Source organism: Microtus pennsylvanicus, chromosome 10 (assembly GCF_037038515.1).
Source record: "Microtus pennsylvanicus isolate mMicPen1 chromosome 10, mMicPen1.hap1, whole genome shotgun sequence".
Lineage (NCBI taxonomy): Eukaryota > Metazoa > Chordata > Mammalia > Rodentia > Cricetidae > Microtus > Microtus pennsylvanicus.
The window spans coordinates 23785218-23790056 of record NC_134588.1 but is presented as its reverse complement, the minus strand read 5'-3'; the positions used below and the strand labels follow the sequence as shown (position 1 = coordinate 23790056).

The following is a 4839-nucleotide window of genomic DNA, read 5'->3' as shown; positions in this document are numbered from 1 at the left end:
GTAAAGAGATGCCCATTCCCTGAATGAGAGGTCATTTTCAGGAGCATGTACAACACAGAGTGTCTACACCACTGAAGAAAATGTCCGTCCCTGTCCCAAGCATCCATTAACTGCCTGAGACAGGAGCGGCACCTCAGGCTTGCAGAGTTCTTATGACACTCCTGTTCCTGTAGTACCTTCTCCGCTTTGTACATCAGAGAGGAAACGGAGACCATCCCACCCCAGTGACCACTTCTCTCAGCAGACTGTCCTCATGATTATCTTCTGAGCGCCTAAGTGGGGGTCTTGTCTATGGCCATGGCATCCTGAATGTGTTCGAACCTCATCAGGATATGAATCTTCTGAAATTGTAACTTCCTGAGGTTTTCTCCTATTAATCAACTTTATTGTTATTTCACCACTCAATAACACCTCTGCTAGAGAATACAGGAAACAAGGCCCCCAAGGACACCATAAGGAAAATAGTGCATCTGGACAATAGCATTAGAAAAAGTCTTTAGGGCTAGTGAAATGACTCAAGCTTGCTGCCAGCCTGATGACCCGAGTTCCATTCCCAGAACCCACATGATGGAAAGAGAGAGCTGACTCACCCAAGCAGACCTCTTCCCTCCACATGTGCACTGAGACACATTCATGCCCAAAACATACACACAAATAAATAATGGTACTTTTTAAAGGATCTTTTAAAAGTGGCTTTAGGGACCATCATTCTGTTAAGATGCTACCATCGTCCAAATGCTTTGCTGGTGTGTGACACCTTTCAACACACCAGCAAACATTGTCATCTCTAAGTTTACATGCAAGAACTGCTCAGTCAAATCACAAAATAAGAAATAAAAATCTTGTGATGAGCCGGGCGGTGGTGGCACACGCCTTTAATCCCAGCACTTGGGAGGCGGAGGCAGGCAGATCTCTGAGTTCAAGGCCAGCCTGGTCTACAAGAGCTAGTTCCAGGACAGGAACCAAAAACTACGGAGAAACCCTGTCTCGAAAATCCAAAAATAAAAAAAATCTTGTGATGTTTAAGCAAGTTTATGATTTTGAATTCAGCTTCATTCATAACTATATTGAGGCACGGGAGACTTAAAATGTGACTTTGGCCATAAGAAAGAGAGAATGGCAGATTGCTTGCCTACAGGCAAGGTACTGGGTTCTATCACACTGTACTGGGCAAGACAGAGAAGGAGGAGGAAGAGGAGAATGGGAAGCCATGGTAGCACAAGCCTTTAAGTCCAGTACTCAGGAGTCAGAGGCAGGTGGATCTCTGTGAGTTCAAGGCCAACCTGGTCTGAGATCCAGGACGGCTAGAGTTGTTACACAGAGAAACTCAGTCTTGAAAAATCAAAGAGAGAGAGGGGAGGGACAGAAGGGGAAAGGGGTAAGGGGAAAGAAGAAAGGGAAAGAAAGAAGGAAGAGAAGAGGGAAGAAAGAGGATAATGGAGAAGGGAATGAAGAAAAAGGAAAGAGAGTAGGGAAGAAAGAGAAAACCCAGTAGCTAATCCCTTCACATAGTAAGAGTCATAGGTGAGCGGCATGGGATAGCCGTGCTGTGTGGTGGAGGGGCCAGGCTCTCACAGACTCCAGGTGCTGTCGTCCTCAGAATGCCGACTTTTCCTTCTCACACCTGCTCATTGTGGCATTGAGACGGCCACCCCAGTTCCAGCCAACTCTCTCACAAGTGGTTTCAAGGCAGAGGGCAGACAGCAGGGAACAGGCTTTCTTCCCGTATCTTCACATTATTTATAAAAAACAACCCTCTGAGAAAGTCTTGCTTGTGACCCTTAGGTCACAGGAGCCAGGTCTCATCTCAAGGGAGACTTAGTCATAGGTGTCTTAACAGCAGCCGGGTTATTCCGAAAAGGAGACGGGAAAGACTTTGAAATGACTCAAGGGAGAGCCGAGCAGTGATATCTGACACCAGGAGAGAATTCTTTATTTGACACACACACACACACACACACACACACACAGAGAGAGAGAGGGGGGGGGAGGAGTTGAGGCTAACAGAAGTTCAGAATTGTACATTTAGCATTTGTTTTCTAGACTGATAGCTGTTGGTGACGTGGCTAAAGCTGAAAGCTGGGTCAGCCTGATCCTGCCCCTTTGCATGCATATTAGAGCACATTGAGTTGCTAGGAAGCCGAATAGGGGCAGGTAATAACGGGGCTTTCTGCCATAGACCAATGAAATAATACGAAGGGCAGATGTTGGTTTCTTTTAAATAATATAGACACTACCACTTCTCTTTCTTGCTTTCTTTCTTGTTTTGGGGGTGCGTGTGTGTGTCCAAAGAGTGGAGAGAGCCCTGAATTACTGAAGTCCTGAGGGAATGTTTGTTGACAGGAGCTGACCATGTTAAAGACACCAGAACCTTAGACCCAGGAGAAATGGCAGCACCTTTCCCCAGGGCAAAGTTTAGAAACATGGCAAAGCCTTCTTCAGAGGCCCCAATGTTAGTGTTGACGGTGTTTGCAGATAATGTCCACCATAGCTCTCCAGCATGTTTAAGGCCTGAACACTACCCCCCTACAGAGGTTACCCAGGTCGATGGAGATTTGCTAAACCTGTCTCCTCGATCCAGCTGCCTCCCTGTTAGTAATCTGCAGATCATAACCCCACCTCCTTGGCAAGCTGTATGCAACAACCCCGCCTTTCTGTCCAAATCTATATAATAAACTGCCTGCGCTCATGGGGAGCTATGACTTCGCCAGCGGAGTCCAGATCACCTAATTCCAGCTTTTGTCTGTGTGAGTCTGTATGTCGGTATTTTCTGCATCCCCTTGCCACTCCAACCAGGTCCATCCCTGAAATCATGCCGGGTGTTGCACATGTGTTTGAGTTTGTGTTTGTGGCAGGGTGAAACTGTGCATGGGGGGCTGGGTGTGGATATGGTCAGAAGACCACCTAGTGCCATTCCTCGGGTGTTTTACCCCTTTTATTTGAGACAGGGTTTCTCTTTGGCCTGAACGGCAACAAGGAAGCTAGGCTAACGGACCCAAATGCTTTCAGAAAGCTCTCTACCTGCCTCCATACAGCTCATAGTGTTGGACTTGTTGGAAGTGTTAGAAGGCACCCTACTGCCTAGCTTTTTATGTGGGTTCCAAGAAGCTGAACTCAAGTCCTTCTACGTGCAAGGCAAGCGCTTCACTGAGCCATTTTTTTAGCCAACACAACCACCTTTCTACTGGTGGCTAACTACTTTAACTACTGGCTAGGATTTGAATAGACCACACAAGCAGTGGTCTAGGTCATAGTTTCAATGGAGGGATACATGTCAAGACTGGTTCAGGGTATGATTCCCTACCTTTGTCCCACATATTGGGAGCAGGGGATCTGGAAAGAGTTGACATGCTTCAGAAAATTAAAATGCATAGGCTATTTAAATTTTATCAAGTGTAAACTCCACTGTCAAGATCAGCCGAAAAATTCAATAATCACTAGTCTTGGGTTGTGTGTCACTGAGTGTCCTTGAGACCTTAACACGTGTTGTTGAATTGATTTAGCTGTAGTTCCTTCTTTATGATATCAGAGATGATTTTTTTTTTTTTGGCTCTAGGAACTGGAGAGAAAGATGGCTCAGGGGTTAAGAACTAATCCTGCTCTTGCAGAGGTCTTGACTTCAATTCCCAGCACCCACATCAGTGGTTCACAACCTTCATTTCCAGCTGCAAGGATTGCATACCCTCTTCTGGCCTCTGCGGGAAACTGCACACATGTGCACAAGTGTGCATGTGTGCACACGGAGAATTAAAGAAATGCATCTCTTTTAAAGTAAAAAGCTTCTACATCTAGAGTGTTTTATATTTTTATTTTTCTGTTCTTGGGAGGAGAGAGTCTTGATTCTTTGTGGATAGTTATTAACAACCCATCTTTTGACAGAACATAGAAAACAATGCCCTAAATGGTATTAAGAAAGCAACCACTCTGGGCTGGAATCCAGGACTAAATTACTTGATTCTCTTATAAAATAAAGAGATGAGGTGTTGATATCTCCTCAACAGATCCATCCCAGGCCATGTACAGTGGGAGCCATAGATCTTCGCATCTTCTATGAAGAAATGCTTTTTATAAAGAATAGTTAAGTGCTCGCTTCAGCAGCACATATACTAAGAATTAGAACAATACAGAGAAGATTAGCATGGCCCCAGTGCAAGGATGACAAGCAAATTCTTGGAGCATCCCAAATTCTTCCCAGAAAAACTGGAAGAGTCTACAACATCACTCAGCCTGCTGTGGGCATCATTGTAAACAAGGAAGTGTAGTCAGACTCTATTTGGACCACCAGTGCCCAGATAATGACATGGAAACATCTTATTAATTATGAAAGGCTGGCCTCAGCTTAGCCTTGTTCCCAACTTAGCTCTTACAGCTAAAAGTAACCTATTAATCTATGTTCTGTCATATGGCTCTCCTTCATTCTGTATATCCAACTTCCTCTGTGTCTGACTGGTGAATTCTGCACACTTCAGATTCTTCCCAAGTTCCTCTCCCTGAAAATCCTTCCTATCCTCTCCTGCCTAGCTATTGGCCATTCAGCTCTTTATCAAACCAATCAGAAGGCACCTTAGGCAGAGACACATCTTCACAGTGTACAAAAAGATTGCCCCACAACAAGAAAGCTAAGGGCAAGATTCCGACCAAGAGAATTAACGTACATATTGAGCACACTGAACACTCTAAAAGCCAAGACATCTTCCTGAAATGGGAGGAAGAAAATGATCCTAAAAAAGAAGCCAAAGAGAAAAGCACCTGGGTCAAGTTCCAGCCTCCTCCGCCCAGAGAACTACATTTTGTTAGAACTAAACAGGAGGGAGCCTGGACACCGGAGCCCATTCCCTA

At 45.1% G+C, this 4839-nt stretch overlaps 1 non-coding gene across 1 annotated transcript; it reads left to right on the top strand.

The window, feature by feature from the left end:
• The first annotated feature begins 4082 nt into the window (after positions 1-4082).
• Positions 4083-4190, top strand: LOC142859272 (U6 spliceosomal RNA). The gene has a single exon (XR_012912180.1). It is a non-coding gene; the product is annotated as a U6 spliceosomal RNA (small nuclear RNA).
• The last annotated feature ends 649 nt before the right edge of the window (positions 4191-4839 follow it).